The sequence below is a fragment of the Bombina bombina genome, chromosome 2, assembly GCF_027579735.1.
Source record: "Bombina bombina isolate aBomBom1 chromosome 2, aBomBom1.pri, whole genome shotgun sequence".
NCBI lineage: Eukaryota > Metazoa > Chordata > Amphibia > Anura > Bombinatoridae > Bombina > Bombina bombina.
Window position 1 is genome coordinate 1,208,797,480 of NC_069500.1, and position 17,444 is coordinate 1,208,814,923.

Consider the following 17,444-nt stretch of genomic DNA (forward strand, 5'->3'; position numbering starts at 1 on the left):
TAGTCTGTTAAACATGTCTGACATAGAGGACACTCCTTGTTCATTATGTTTAGAAGCCATTGTGGAACCCCGTCTTAGAATGTGTACCAAATGCACTGACCTTTCTATAAGTTATTAAGACCATATTATGGCTTTTAAAGATTTATCATCTGAGGTTTCTGAGACTGACAAAAGGGAGGTTATGCCATCTAGCTCTCCCCATGTGTCAGAACCTATAACTCCCGCTCAAGGGATGCCAAGTACATCTAGCGCGTCCAATGCGTTTACTTTACAAGACATGGCGGCAGTTATGAATCATACCCTCACTGAGGTATTGTCCAAACTGCCAGGGTTACAAGGAAAACGAGACAGCTCTGGGGCTAGAACAAATACAGAGCTCTCTGACGCTTTAGTAGCTATGTCTGATATACCCTCACAATGTGCAGAAGTTGAAGCAGGAGAGCTTCTATCTGTGGGTGACTTCTCTGATTCAGGGAAGGCGTTACTTCAGTCTGACTCTGAAATGACAGCATTTAAATTTAAGCTTGAACACCTCCGCGTGTTGCTCAGGGAGGTTTTAGCGACTCTGGATGACTGTGACACCATTGTAGTCCCAGAGAAATTGTGTAAAATGGACAAATACTTTGCAGTGCCTGTTTACACTGATGTTTTTCCAATCCCTAAGAGGTTTTCAGAAATTATTACTAAGGAATGGGATAGACCAGGTGTGCCGTTCTCTCCCCCTCCTGCTTTTAAGAAAATGTTTCCTATAGATGCTGCTACACAGGACTTGTGGCAGACGGTCCCTAAGGTGGAGGGAGCAGTCTCTACCCTAGCTAAGCATGCAACTATTCATGTCGAGGACAGTTGTGCTTTCCTAGATCCTATGGATAAGAAATTAGAGGGTTTCCTTAAGAAAATCTTTATACAACAAGGTTTTATTCTCCAGCCTCTTGCATGCATTGCCCCAGTCACTGCTGCAGCAGCTTTCTGGTTCGAGTCTCTGGAGGAGGCTTTACAGGTAGAGACCCCATTGGATGATATCCTTGACAGGCTTAAAGCTCTTAAGTTAGCCAATTCATTTATTTCTGACACCGTTTTTCATTTAACCAAGCTAACGGCTAAAAATTCAGGTTTTACCATTCAGGCACGTAGGGCGCTATGGCTTAAATCCTGGTCAGCTGCTGTCACTTCAAAGTCTAAACTTCTCAATATCCCCTTCAAAGGGCAGACCCTATTTGGGCCTGGACTGAAGGAGATAATTTCTGATATTACTGGAGGAAAAGGCCACACCCTTCCCCAGGATAGGTCCAACAAGTTAAGGACCAAACAGACTAATTTTCGTTCCTTTCGAAACTTCAAGAGTGGCGCAGCTTCATCTTCCTCTTCTACAAAACAAGAGGGAAATTTAGCCCAGTCCAAGCTAGTCTGGATACCTAACCAGGCTTGGAACAAGGGTAAACAGGCCAAAAAGCCTGCTGCTGCCTCTAAGACAGCATGAAGGAGTAGCCCCCGATCCGGGACCGGATCTAGTGGGGGGCAGACTTTCTCTCTTCACTCAGGCTTGGGCAAGAGACGTCCAGGATCCCTGGGCTCTGGAGATTGTTTCCCAGGGATATCTTCTGGATTTCAAAGCTTCATCTCCAAAGGGGAGATTTCATCTCTCACAATTATCTGCAAACCAGATAAAGAGAGAGGCATTCTTACATTGCGTTCAAGACCTACTAGTTATGGGAGTGATCCACCCAGTTCCAAAGGAGGAACAGGGGCAGGGCTTCTATTCAAATCTGTTTATAGTTCCCAAGAAAGAGGGAACTTTCAGACCAATCTTGGATCTCAAGATCCTAAACAAATTTCTCAGGGTCCCATCCTTCAAGATGGAGACTATTCAAACCATCCTACCTATGATCCAGGAGGGTCAATATATGACTACCGTGGATTTAAAGGATGCTTATCTATATATTCCGATACACAGGGATCATCATCAGTTTCTCAGGTTCGCCTTCCTAGACAGGCATTACCAGTTTGTGGCTCTTCCCTTTGGGAACCAAGAATCTTCCCTTTTCGGCACCAAGAATCTTTACGAAGGTTCTAGGGTCCCTTCTGGCTGCGGGGTATAGCAGTAGCCCCTTACCTAGACGACATCCTGATATAGGCATCAACTTTTCAAATCGCCAGGTCCCATACGGACATTGTTCTGGCATTCCTAAGGTCTCACGGGTGGAAGGTGAACGAAGGAAAGAGTTCTCTCTCACAAGAGTTTCCTTCCTAGGAACTCTGATAGATTCAGTAGAAATGAAGATTTATCTGACAGAGGTCAGGTTGTCAAAACTTCTAACTTCCTGCCGTGCTCTTTATTCCATTTCTCGCCCGTCAGTGGCTCAGTGTATGGAGGTAATCAGATTAATAGTAGCGGCAATGGACATAGTTCCGTTTGCCCGCCTACATCTCAGACAACTGCAACTTTGCATGCACAATCAGTGGAATGGGGATTACACAAATTTGTCCCCTCTACTAAATCTGGATCAAGAGACTTTTCATCCTGGGAAGTGGGAGCTCCATCCGGAGGTATTTGCCCAGTTGATCCAACTTTGGGGCAAACCAGAACTGGATCTCATGGCGTCTCATCAGAACGCCAAGCTTCCTTGTTACGGGTCCAGGTCCAGGGTTCCCAAGGCAGCGCTGATAGATGCTCTAGCAGTGCCCTGGTCCTTCAGCCTGGCTTATGTGTTTCCACAGTTTCCTCTGCTGCCATCGTCTGATTGCCAAGATCAAGCAGGAGAGAGCTTCGGTGATCTTGATAGCCCCTGCGTGGCCACGCAGGACTTGGTATGCAGATCTGGTGGACATGTCATCCTTTCCACCATGGACTCTGCCACTAATGCAGGACCTTCTACTTCAAGGTCCCTTCAAACATCCAAATCTAATTTCTCTACGTCTGACTGCTTGGAGATTGAACGCTTGATTCTATCAAAGCGTGTTTTTTCCGAATCGGTCATTGATACCTTAATTCAGGCTCGAAAGCCTGTCACCAGGAAAATCTATCATAAGATATGGTGCAAATATCTTCATTGGTGTGAATCCAAGGGTTACTCATGGAGTAAGGTCAGGATTCCTAGGATATTATCTTTTCTCCAAGAAGGATTGGAGAAGGGTTTGTCAGCTAGTTCCTTAAAGGGACAGATTTCTGCTCTGTCTATTCATTTGCACAAACGTCTGGCTGAGGTTCCAGACGTTCAGGCGTTTTGTCAGGCTTTAGTTAGAATCAAGCCTGTGTTTAAACCTGTTGCTCCGCCATGGAGTTTAAATTTAGTTCTTAAAGTTCTTCAAGGGGTTCCGTTTGAACCTTTGCATTCCATAGGTATTAAGCTTTTATCTTGGAAAGTTCTGTTTTTAGTAGCTATCTCCTCGGCTCGAAGAGTTTCGGAGTTATCTGCTTTACAATGTGATTCCCCTTATCTGTTTTTCCATGCAGATAAGGTAGTGTTACGTACCAAACCTGGGTTTCTTCCTAAGGTGGTATCTAATAAGAATATCAATCAGGAGATTGTTGTTCCTTCATTATGTCCTAATCCTTCTTCAAAGAAGGAACGTCTATTACACAATCTTGATGTTGTTTGTGCTTTAAAGTTTTATTTACAAGCTACGAAGGATTTTCGTCAAACATTTTTGTTTGTTGTCTACTCTGGACAGAGGAGAGGCCAAAAGGCTTCGGCAACTTCTCTTTCTTTTTGGCTAAGAAGTATAATATGCTTAACTTATGAGACTGCTGGCCAGGAGCCTCCTGAAAGAATTACAGCTTATTCTACTAGAGCAGTAGCTTCCACATGGGCTTTTAAACATGAGGCCTCTGTTGAACATATTTTTAAGGCGGCGACTTGGTCTTCGCTTCATACCTTTTCTAAATTCTATAAATTTGATATTTTTGCTTCTTCGGAGGCTATTTTTGGGAGAAAGGTCTTACAGGCAGTGGTGCCTTCCATTTAAGTTCCTGCCTTGTCCCTCCCTTCATCCGTGTCCTAAAGCTTTGGTATTGGTATCCCACAAGTAATGGATGAACCCGTGGACTGGATACACCTTTACAAGAGAAAACAAAATTTATGCTTACCTGATAAATTTATTTCTCTTGTGGTGTATCCAGTCCACAGCCCGCCCTGTCATTTTAAGGCAGGTGTTTTTTTTTTTAAACTACAGTCACCACTGCACCCTACAGTTTCTCCTTTTTTCTTGCTTGTCTTCAGTCGAATGACTGGGGGTGGCAGTTAGGGGAGGAGCTATATAGATAGCTCTGCTGTGGGTGTCCTCTTGCAGCTTCCTGTTGGGAAGGAGAATATCTCACAAGTAATGGATGACCCCGAGGACTGGATACACCACAAGAGAAATAAATTTATCAGGTAAGCATAAATTTTGTTTTTAATAAATACTTGGAGAATAATGAGTTATGTAAACTTTACATGTGGACTCATAAATTTTTAAACATCTGTGAGTGCATTTGCTATTAAGCATCATTAAAGAAATTCACTACCATGCCATAGCTTTTTTTCTCTCTTTGTTTTGTAATATTTCTAGGTAGCCGATTCCGTGGTGGTTTGCTATTGATGTTTTGCTAATTTGGGGTGGGAGGCAGCAGGTGATCCTGCGAAGGGTAATGCTACTTCATGTTATAGTGCTCCTGCCCTTTAGTATCAGCATTACTTTTTTTTTTGTTAAAGGGCTATTGCAGTCAAAAAAAATAGTGCTCTAATTCGTTAATGAACTTGCAAAGGGTTTAATCACGTAGAACAATTACCAAGCTGCGTTAAATGGGTCAGTGTCAGTTTCTTCCTGAATGGCACTTCTACTATGTGGTTGATGCTTTTGTGAGCGTTAAGCATTACAGGGTCTCTAGTCTTAAAATGACATGCTCTACTGAATTTGAGTATGTCATTTTTTTACTATAATAGCCCTTTACTGTACTATAACATTTGTACCTATGTACTGTTGATACCTGAGTTATATCAGCTCTGAGCAGAAATACTCAAGTAGCTTTCTAAAGCATACAGATGTAAGAAGCCATTATTAGTTTAATGAGTCACATAATGTTCATTATCAAATAACTGTGTGGTTATATGTATTGTGCTACTAACATAGCACTATTAATAAATACATTGAAAAAAACTAATTGGAAAATAAATATTGTGAAGATGGCTACACATCCAACCATCATAATGGTTAGAGTGCCTTTCTGGTGAACTGAACTTCAGATATTTATATTCTTTGAAGTTAAGCCTATGAGGGGGGAATAGAGATAAAGGGGCCGATTTATCAACGGTCTGTCTGACATGATCCACTCAGCGGATCATGTCTGACAGACATCGCTGAATGCCAACTGCATACGCTGTCAGCATTTAACATTGCACAAGCATTTCTAGTGAACTGCTTGTTCAATGCCGTCCCCTGCAGATTGACGGCCAATCTGCCGCTAGCAGGGGGTGTCAATCGACCTGATCGTATATGATCGGGATGATTGCTGTCCACTGCTCAGAGAGCATGGGCCAGCTAAGGAGCAGCGGTCTGAAGACCACTGCTTCTTAACTGCTATTTCAGATGAAACAGGGGGATCAGGGGCCATTCGGCCCTTGATAATTCGACACCAGTGTTTCCATTAGGAGACAGCTTAATCTAGGTATTTCTCCACACTTCTTTTTTTTTTTGATTGAGTGAGTCAGAAAGAATAATGTGTTTAACAATGGGTATTATATAAGTTACTAACAGCTATTGAAGGTACTTTTTGTCTGAGTAAATAGGGTATCTTACTAATGTTTATGTGTATAGGGGGCATACAAACATTTAATATAAATTAAAATTATGAAAATCACAAATTGGTATTTAGACTATTGCAAAATTGAAACATTGTAGGCAGATCAAGTTGTTGTTAAAATTAAAGCAATCTGGAATTAAAACTATTCCATTTATATAAAATCCTATTGGCTAGATTTAGAGTTTTGCGGCCAAAGGGGTGCTTTAACTACGCATGTTTTTTTCCCCTGCACCTTTTAAATAACGCTGGTATTGAGAGTTCTCTGAAGGGCTGCATTAGGCTCCAAAAAGGGAGCGTAGAGGCATATTTACCGCCACTTCAACTCTCAATACCAGCGTTGCTTATGGTAGCGGCCAGCTAGGAAAACGTGCTCGTGCACGATTCCCCCATAGGAAACAATGGGGAAGTTTGGGAGGAAAAAAACCTTCCACCTGCAAAAAAGCAGCGTTAAACTCCCAACGCAGCCCCATTGTATCCTATGGGGAAACACTCTCTAAGTCTGCACCTAACACCCTAACATGAACCCCGAGTCTAAACACCCCTAACCTTACCCTTATTAACCCTTAATCTGCCACCCCCGCTATCGCTGACACCTGCATTATATTATTAACCCCAAATCTTCCGCTCCGTACACCGCCGCAACCTACATTATACCTATGTACCCCTAATCTGCTGCCCCTTACATCGCTGACCCCTATATTATATTTATTAACCCCTAATCTGCCACCCCAATGTCGCCGCTACTTTACCTACACCTATTAACCCCTAATATTCCGACCGGACCTCGCCGCCACTATAATAAATGTATTAACCCCTAAACCGCCGCACTCCCACCTCAAAAACCCTATAATAAATAGTATTAACCCCTAATCTGCCGACCGGACCTCGCATCTACTTTAATAAATGTATTAACCCCTAAAGCTAAGTCTAACCCTAACACCCCCCTAAGTTAAATATAATTTTTATCTAACTAAATAAATTAAATATTATTAACTAAAGTCTTCCTATTTAAAACTAAATAATTACCTGTAAAATAAACCCTAATATAGCTACAATATAACGAATAATTATATTGTAGCTATTTTAGGATTTATATTTATTTTACAGGCAACTTTGTATTTATTTTAACTAGGTACAATAGCTATTAAATAGTTATTTACTATTTAATAGCTACCTAGTTAAAATAATTACAAAATTACCTGTAAAATAAATCCTAACCTAAGTTACAATTAAACCTAACACTACACTATCAATAAATAAATTAAATCAATTAACTACAAGTACCTACAATGAAATAAACTAAACTAAATTACAAAAAAAACAAACACTAAATTACAAAAAATAAAAAAAAATTACAAGAATTTTAAACTAAATTACACCTACTCTAATCCCCCTAAAAAAATAACAAAGCCCCCCAAAATAAAAAAATGCCCTACCCTATTCTAAAATAAAAAGTTAACAACTCTATTGCCTTACCAGCCTTTAAAAGGGCCTTTTGCGGGGTATGCCCCAAAGAAAACAGCTCTTTTGCATTTAAAAAAAACATACAATACCCCTCAACATTACAACCCACCACCCACATACCCCTAATCTAACCCAAATACCCCTTAAAAAACTAACACTAAGCCCCTGAAGATCTCCCTACCTTATCTTCACCACGCCGGGTATCACCAATCTGTCCAGAAGAGGGTCCGAAGTCTTCATCCTATCCGGCAAGAAGAGGTCCAGAAGAGGGTCCGAAGTCTTCATCCTATCCGGCAAGAAGAGGACATCCGGACTGGTAGACATGTTCATCCAGACGGCGTCTTCTATCTTCATCCATCCGTCGCGGAGCGGGACCATCTTGAAGCAGCCGACGGGGATCCATCCTCTTCTTCTGGCGAGTACTGACGATTGAAGGTTCCTTTAAGTGACGTCATCCAAGATGGCGTCCTTCGAATTCCGATTGGCTGATAGGATTCTATCAGCCAATCGGAATTAAGGTAGGAAAAATCTGATTGGCTGATTGAATCAGCCAATCAGATTCAAGTTCAATCCGATTGGCTCATCCAATCAGCCAATCAGATTTTTTCCTACCTTAATTCCGATTGGCTGATAGAATCCTCTCAGCCAATCGGAATTCGAGGGATGCCATCTTGGATGACGTCACTTAAAGGAACCTTCATTCGTCGGGAGTCGCCGGAAGAAGAGGATGGATCCACGTTGGCTGCTTCAAGATGGTTCCGCTCCGCGCCGGATGGATGAAGATAGAAGACGCCACCTGGATGAATATGTCTACCAGTCCAGATGTCCTCTTCTTGCCAGATAGGATGAAGACTTCGGACCCTCTTCTGGACCTCTTCTTGCCGGATAGGATGAAGACTTCGGACCCTCTTCTGGACGGATCGGTGATAACCGGCGTGGTGAAGACAAGGTAGGGAGATCTTCAGGGGCTTAGTGTTAGGTTTTTTTAAGGGGTGTTTGGGTTACATTAGGGGTATGTGGGTGGTGGGTTGTAATGTTGGGGGGTATTGTATGTTTTTTTTAAATGCAAAAGAGCTGTTTTTTTGGGGGCATGCCCCGCAAAAGGCCCTTTTAAGGGCTGGTAAGGTAATAGAGCTGTTAACTTTTTATTTTAGAATAAGGTAGGGCATTTTTTTATTTTGGGGCTTTGTTATTTTTTTAGGGGGCTTAGAGTAGGTGTAATTAGTTTAAAATTCTTGTAATCTTTTTTAATTTTTTGTAATTTAGTGGGGGTTTTTTTTGTAATTTAGTTTAGATGATTTAATTGTAGATAATTGTAGATAGTTTATTTAATTAATTTATTGATAGTGTAGTGTTAGGTTTAATTGTAACTTAGGTTAGGATTTATTTTACAGGTAATTTTGTACTTATTTTAACTAGGTAGCTATTAAATAGTTATTAACTATTTAATAGCTATTGTATCGAGTTAAAATAAATACAAAGTTGCCTGTAAAATAAATATAAATCCTAAAATAGCTACAATATAATTATTCGTTATATTGTAGCTATATTAGGGTTTATTTTACAGGTAAGTATTTAGCTTTGAATAGGATTAATTTATTTAATAAGATTTATTTTATTTTGTTAGATTTAAATTATATTTAACTTAGGGGGGTGTTAGTGTTAGGGTTAGACTTGGCTTTAGGGGTTAATACATTTATTAGAGTAGCGGCGAGGTCCGGTTGGCAGATTAGGGGTTAATAAGTGTAATTAGGTAGCTGCGACATTGGGGGGGCAGATAAGGGGTTAATAAATATTATGTAGGTGTCGGCGATGTTAGGGGCAGCAGATTAGGGGTACATAGTGATAATGTAGGTTGCGGCGGTGTGCGATCGGCAGATTAGGGGTTAAAAATTTTTATTAGAGTGGCGGCAATGTGGGGGGACCTCGGTTTAGGGGTACATAGGTAGTTTATGGGTGTTAGTGTACTTTAGAGCACAGTAGTTAAGAGCTTTATGAACCGGCGTTAGCCCATAAAGCTCTTAACTCCTGACTTTTTTCTGCGGCTGGAGTCTTGTCGTTAGAGTTCTAACGCTCACTTCAGCCAAGACTCTAAATACCAGCATTAGAAAGATCCCATTGAAAAGATAGGATACGCAATTGACGTAAGGGTATCTGCGGTATGGAAAAGTCACAGCTGGAAAGTGAGCGTTAGACCCTTTCCTGACTGACTCTAAATACCAGCGGGCGGCCAAAACCAGCGTTAGGACCCCTTAACGCTGGTTTGGACGGCTAACGCAGAACTCTAAATCTAAGCGATAGTTTCCCCAAATATTTGGTGGCTGTACTATTCAGTATTTGTTTAGTTAAAAATTAAATGAATACTACTTTTTAGTTAAACATTTACATTTGTTTTTAATTAAAACGTATGTAAATATTTTAAAGCTATAGGTGAAAAGTTCACCTGTAGCTACATTATTAACAATACTTACCTTAATGTGCTCTGGAGTGCACGCTAACCCACTCTTCTTCTTGCCAGAGCCCCAGCCTCGCTAACAGCAGGCTTAATGCTCTCAGTTCCCAGGACCTGCACTAAGAGCTCTGTCAAGAAGAGGAGTAGGTTAGCGTCTCCAGAGCACATTCAGGTATTAACCCTTTAAATGTTTTTTAAAAGAAACTAATAAATAATGACTATTTTTGTCAGTATTTTTTCATTTTCTTTGATAATCTTTAGTGCATTCATTCGGATTTTTGTTTTGTTAAATGAAAATCCAATTTTCGTCACAAATGTGTTATTCTCAGTATAGTTTTTACTAGGTTTTAGTCTTATGTACACCTTACTTCACCAGGACATATGATGATGCTTTACAAATAAGTTATTACTCTCAGATTAGAGTTAAATGTTATTGTCAGTCTTTAAAACATTTTTTTTAACTAGACTTCCTAATTCAGTCCTGCCCAGTGTCATATAAGCTGTACTAGTAGAGTTTGTCCCTATTGAGAGGCAAGAGACAACACAATTATAGTCTTCCAATAAACACAATGGGGCATAATTATCAATGTGAGAGTGGACATGAAGCAAAGTAACGTATCATGCCCGCTGCACATCGATAAATGCTGACAGCATACGCTGTCGGCATTTATCATTGCACCAGCAGTTCTTGTGAACTGCTGGTGTAATGCGACCCCCTGCAGATTGGCCGCTAGCAGGGGGTGTTAATAAACCCAATCGTATTTGATCTGGTTGATTTCTGTCCGCCGCCTCAGAGCAGGCGGACAAGTTATGGAGCTTGATAAATATGCCACCAATATGTCAAGGATAGGAAAATGGCAACAGTGTTAATATCCACTGACAGAAAGACGGCATTTCATGTGCAATTCTTTCTCTGCTTCTTTAGGTACTTTGGCTTTGGATAAACAATAATAGAGCAGATTATTCTGCCCTTAGTTCAGCTAAATTGCATATTTTCAATATTTTCAATACTGAAAACTGTGCAAGGGCTTTGCTATTTATACTCAAAATTGAAGTTTATACAGCTTTTGTTAGAATAGATACATTCAGTAGATACACACATTCAAGAGTTTACAATCAAAATGTTAGTATTGACCAAAATACTGTATAAGACTGCAATATACATTTATATATATTTCACCACACCATACTTCTCTTCCTATGGTTCTGGAGGAGATTGCCCAATTTGGCAAAGTCCCATATTTCCAGGTACATAATTCCAAATCTAAAATATGTGAACTATTTAATCAAAGCAATTCACATAGAATCTACTGCTTCAAGTAGCAATAACAATGCTAAAATGCATTGGTGTTGCCCTGTCCCCCAACCAAATTAATAGTAGATAATTTAATATGATTTTAGGTAGCATCTAAAATTTGAATGGCAAACCATTATGGTGGTGGGGGCATATTCTAACAATAAAAATTAATGTTCATCATAGCATATTATATTCTGGCAAATGGTCTGTTTCACCTTGCCTAGTGATAATCTTATAAACGTTCAGTGAAGCAAAAATACCTTCTGATAAAAGACTGAACCATAAACTAGAAAAAAGTGTATGCATCCCTGTGCGGGCAAACGTGGTTCTAAACATGAGGGATTATTACAAAGCAATCTCCCTACAAATGGCATTTCATTGTCTCTTTAAGATATCTCAAATGCTTATGTGTCAAATGGCTTACATATACCTAATCGTGAACATTTTGTATAGGTCGCTTTTATAGGCTACAAAGTCCATATATATTCCACCAAAATTACCTGTTTCCTCTTAATGTGGACACCTTTAGAAATTCAGATGACCTGAAGTATTACAAATGTTCTCCCCTTTGCCACCCAAATCTAAAAATTCTAAATTAGAAGGCAGCCCTGAAATAGATTAACCTAAAAATAGACATCAGAGGCATAGTTAACTCAATTATATTCCAGCCTAAAGGACAGCTGAAACACAATGAAAAGGTCATGCAAATGAGTTAGGCTAAAGAATGATTAAAACTATTGCACATCTTGTTAGTTGGAACTAATGTAGCAGATGTTCTGTGAGCAGTAGTAGAAGGAAGCCCATAGCCATAACCAGAAGATCAGGACCAGGAACACACTTAATTACCCAGAGAATGCACAGAAGAATAGTCAGGATGCAGGTCTTGGCCCTGATTCAGCTGCAAGGTAATTTCTGAATTCAAAAGCATAAATAGTACTGTCCTTACTAGAGGTCACCAATTCCTAGCATAGTAGCATACATAACCACTATAAAAACCTTAGTACACTTTTCACACTACCATTTGCGCACCATTCTTCCAATACCATGCTATCCTTAGTGCTAAACCACTTATCTGCACCTAATATCATACAAGAGACAACACCCCCGCAAACCTCCTACCATGCTTACTTATCCACTTGGTGCAGCCTAAGCCACACACAGATAAGTATATATACAGTAAATATTATAGAATGAGATTGCCATATTTTTAGGTGGATATATTGAATTGTTCACACTCTTGTTTACAATTTTTTTTAATATCTGTGGAGTATTCTCTGTCTGTTTTAATATTAATCCCTCTGATATCATACTGAAGATAAAAGACTTAAAAAATGTATTATCTTATTCATCAAGTCCGTGAGTTCTAGTCCCACAGAAAACAGTTTAATTTATGATTGGTCTGTTTTAATAAGCAAATAATATATCCATGTTCATGCACTGGTGAAAATTAAAATGAATAAATACATTTTTCATGGGTGAATTGAATAATGATTTTAAGAAAAGGACATATGGGGCCCCATGTATCAAATGCACTGCCCGTATTTGTGTCTGCTAGGGCAATGCTGCACCCTGCTCACGCTAACCTAATAGCGCGTGAGTGGGGGCTGTTAATCAAACGTGTCTGGGGGTATTTTAATCCGCCAGCTAAGAGCTGGCGTACAGGTGTGGAAGCATAACTGCTGCTTCTTAACTATCAGATGCAGACTTGCTCATGCTAACCTGCAGAAAAGGGCCTCTAAACTGCATATGCAGCTTGATAAATGGAGCACAAGCCCTCATTGTTAAGATTATGGGGTTGATTTATTAAAGTACAATGTAGCGTATCATGTCCACAGCACATCTAGAAATGCTGACAGCATACGCTGTCGGCATTTATCATTGCAAAAGTAGTTCTTGTGAACTGCTTGTGCAATGCCGCCCCCTGCAGATTTGCAGCCAATCAGCCGCTAGCAGGGGGTGTCAATCAATCGGATTGATGTCCGCAGCCTCAGAGTAGGTGGACAAGTTATGGAGCAGTGGTCTTTAGACCGCTGCTTCATAACTGTTGTTTCCAGCAAGCCTGAAGGCTCACGCAGAAACAGGGGCATCAAGCTCCATTCAAAGCTTGATAATTCGGCCCCTATGTATGTAATATTTTCCCATTTCTTTAAATTGTACACAGTGAAGGTTTTAAGGGATGATGTGTAATGCTATACATCCCAATTCATTACTGTTGCACCCTGAACCTAAAAAGGTTCCACTGGCTTGAATTTGCAAGGTAATGCCTTTTTACATGTCCAGTACTTTACACAGAACCCTAAGAAAGGTAATGGAAAGAGAAAGTGGATTTACAAAACAATGTAAAATTGTGTATTGAATTTGAGATATGATTCCTCTACTTGTGATGTGACCTTGCACTTGTTACTTACCAAAGAAAACCCCTTGCCATGTCATGCTGTCAGCATTGGCATCATATGGAAGAGAAATGTCACAAGGCCTGAGAAAGAAAATAATTTCTTTACACAAGAAAGGTGAAGGCTACAAGAAGATCAGCAAAGTTTTACTTATCAGTCAGAATACTGTAGCAAAAGTGATACAAAAATGTAACAAAGATGGGAATGCAACCATCTTACAGAGACGTCCAGGCCGTCCATGGAAGTTAACACCTTGATAGGAGCGTCTTCTGATGAGAAGGGTTGAAGAAAATTGCCATGCAAGTTCACTGCAGTTTGCTTAAGAAGTAGAAAGCCAAACTGGGGTTATTGTTTCCTGTGACACAATATGGTGTACACTGCAGAGGAATGGCATGCATGGGTGTCATCCAGGATGGAAGCCTCTCCTAAAGCCTATGCACAAAAAAGCCCACCTACAATTTGCCAGGACACACGTTGAAAAAATAGAAGACTTCTTGGACTCTGTACTCTGGAGTGATGAAACCAAGATAAATGTTTTTGGAACTGATGGCTTCAAAACTGTATAGCATTGCATAGGTGAGGAGTACAATGAAAAATGCATGGTGCCTAAAGTGAAACACTGTGGGGACAGTGTCCTTCTGTGGGGCTGCATGAGTGCTGCTGGTGTTGGGCAGCTGCATTTCATTGATAGTATCATGAATTCACAGATGTACTGCACTATATTGAAAGAGAAGATGCTACCGTCACTCCGTGCCCTTGGTCGTCGTGCACTTTTGCAACATGACAATGATCCAAAACACACATCTAAGGCCACTGTTGCATTTCTGAAGAAGAACGTGGTGAAAGTGATGTAGTGGCCAAGTATATCTCCTGATCTAATCCCAATGGAACACCTATGGGGAATTCTGAAGAGATAAGTTGAGCAGCACTCTCCATCTAGCATCCAGGCTCTAAAAGAGGTCATTCTTGAAGAATGGAAAAAGATAGATGTTGCAATATGTCGGCAAATTGTTGAATCCATGCCTAGAAGACTTGGTGCTGTTCTTACAAATCATGGAGGTCATACAAAATACTAAATGTAGTAGTTTTTGTTTTGAGGTGTATTCATTTGTGCATCACCTACTTTGAGTAAACCTGAAGATTTTGTAATCTAAGTTATATTATTAACCTTACTTTCATGTAATGAGCTAAACCAATGTTCTATAAAACTCAGTTTTGTCAACATTCTGGAAATTTGTTCTTGTGTTCATTGAGATATTGATTAAAATATTAATTTTCAAAAGGGGTGTACTCATTTATGCTGAGCACTGTATATCAAGCATTGCAGACAGTACACGTATCTTAGCTGAAACTGGCCAAACACCAGCTGAGTAACGGAAGTTTAACTCACAACACCTCTTGACTTAATCGATTACTCAGAATGAACTCCGAGCTGACCGATCCTCCTAGGTGATTGAATGTGATAGCCCAGTACTTCCTGCATATACTCCGGTGTATGCTAAAGGTTGTGATCACTGCTTTGTTCTTATAGGCATTCTGTTATTTGTGCTGGTATTGTTGCTGCTTGTATAGGGATGACGGATCCAAAAGCGATTTCCACAATAACTGGCACAGGAGTAAATAATGCTCCCTATGCCTGTATTAGCTAGGTGCTCCAGAGATGTGTGTTTCACCCCTCCATGCTTAGGGCTTCTTCCGGCTCAGTTTATTTGCATCACATTGATACATTGGGCTCGATTTGCTATGCCCTGAATGGGGCCAACAATAGTTAAGAAGCAGCGGATCCGCTGCCTCTGAGCGGCATACAGCAATCAACCCGATCGAAACGATCGGGTTTATTGACACCTCCTGCTAGTAGCCGGTTGGCTGCAAATCGGCAGGGAGCGGCATTGCTCAAGCAGTTCACTAGAACTGCTTGTGCAATGCTGAATGCCGACAGCGTATTCTGTCCCCATTCAGCGACATCTGGCGGACATGATACTCCCACAGTGAAATAATTAAAGGGACCATGTTTGTTTTACTTAAAGGGTCATTGGTACATACTTTTTAAATATATTTTTATTGAAGTCATGAACAGATACAATATATAAGGTATGCCCTCAAACAAATACAGAAGAGTGTAGACACAGTATAATTAGCAGTGTAACATATTCAGGTATCATAAGCGTAACTATGAGGTGTGGGCTGTTTCATAGGAAGACTTCAGTTTTATCATAGAGCATCATAAAAATAATATGAACTAGAAAGGTCCTCCCCTGGCACTATGAGAAGAAGATTTAAATATCCATACGGGAACGGTTGGGGCTAGGGAGGGGGTAGCTCTATATTTTAATGGGAGGGGGGTTTACAGCGGGCAAGAGCCCATAAAAAAGGAGGGGTGGGAGGGCGGAGCCAGCTAGTATGTTGGATTGGTAGATAACTCAAGAACCCAGAGCATTTGAATATACTGCGAAATAGGATTGTCCTCTACTTACACCGTGTGTTAAGCTAAGCTAGGATTGGTACAAGAGTAAGAGTAGCTTCCCAACAAGGATAGAAATGGGGGGGGTTATGAAATATGTGAAAATCCTAGATGAATATAGACAGGTATCTCTACCTATGTATACTGTTAGCCCCTGCTGACAAGTCTCAGACCAAAATCAAAAGTTATGCCGAGCCGTGCCTTCCCAGTTAACACGGCCCGGCAATATCTATAGTAACAGAGAGGTGGAATTATATATTCTAGAGTGGGACGTGGGATGGATGAGACAGCTACTGAACATTTAGAGTTAGTCTGGAAGGGGAGGGGAAATCTTAGTAAAACTGGATGGGGGATAGACTATAAATGGGTTAGTTTAATTCAGAAGGGTTACTACTAACATGAGCTGTAAGCTACTGAAAAGCTTACTGCTGAGAGTACCAAGCAGTTTGTTATATCTCCCAGAGGAATCTCATAAATACTCTTATGTCAACTTGACCTCGGTTACTGCTGAGGGGCTTAGTGTGTCTATAGATGGCTAGAAATAAAACATATACTGCCAAAAGTATGTCCTTATCTAATACTCAAGTGTCATGATCAGAGCTTACAGTTATGTCATCATATACAAATCTAAGGTCTGCCATTGTAATGGTAAACAATATTTGACTAGGCTTCACATAAATAGACATGACAAAGAAACTCTCCCCTAATGTGTGTATGATAGCCAGTAGATTCTGGGATTTTAAGTGGGACTTTCAGATTATCTGTTATGTTAGTAATTTGGTGTACCGGCAAGATAGTGGGTACCTTTGGGCCCCTGAACTAGCTGAACATAATTAATATTGCAATAAAATATAAACAATGTAGTCTATAGTAGAAGCATACAAGCAAAACTGTGAATTGGCTGCACAGCATAAATAGATATAGAGTACTGGAATAGAGTAGAGAAATAAATAAATGAGCTAATCCAGCATCTAGGCTTATCACAGGTATGAGATCTCCACTCCAAACATCCAGGAACCATGTTGGGGAGAATTCTATATTACTTTAAACATATTAAAAGGAAATGTATAAGAAATTACTATTACACAAAAATAAGATATAATGGCCCCAATTACAACTTTAAACCTTTAAGGTAAAACAAAATAAACTGGTGTGCAGATATCAATATAACAGTAACCTGCAGACAGTGGACATGACCTCAGGTATACCTTCCAGCCTGTTAGAGCAGGAGAGATCAATCTGCAGGAAATAACACAGTATAGAAAAAGAGCTACATCCTGAACTATATACTTATATAAGCTCAAATAGATTTATACAACTAGTGGGATCAACATTCTATGAACCTGATATTTTTTTATGTATTTTTTTTTTTTTGCTTGTTTTTTTTCATTCCCCTTCTTTTTTTTTTTTTTTTTTTTGGGTAAACAGTGTGAGCACTCCTAGGGTTAGATATGTAAATAAACCTCAATGTACTGCACTAGATTAAAAGTTCAAGATTCCAGGTACAAATGGTAAGACTAGGAAAAGTAGGGACAAATGATCAAATAATGCTAATGTCCTTTAATCCCTAGGTTTAGAGTCAGTGTCCCAGAAATGAA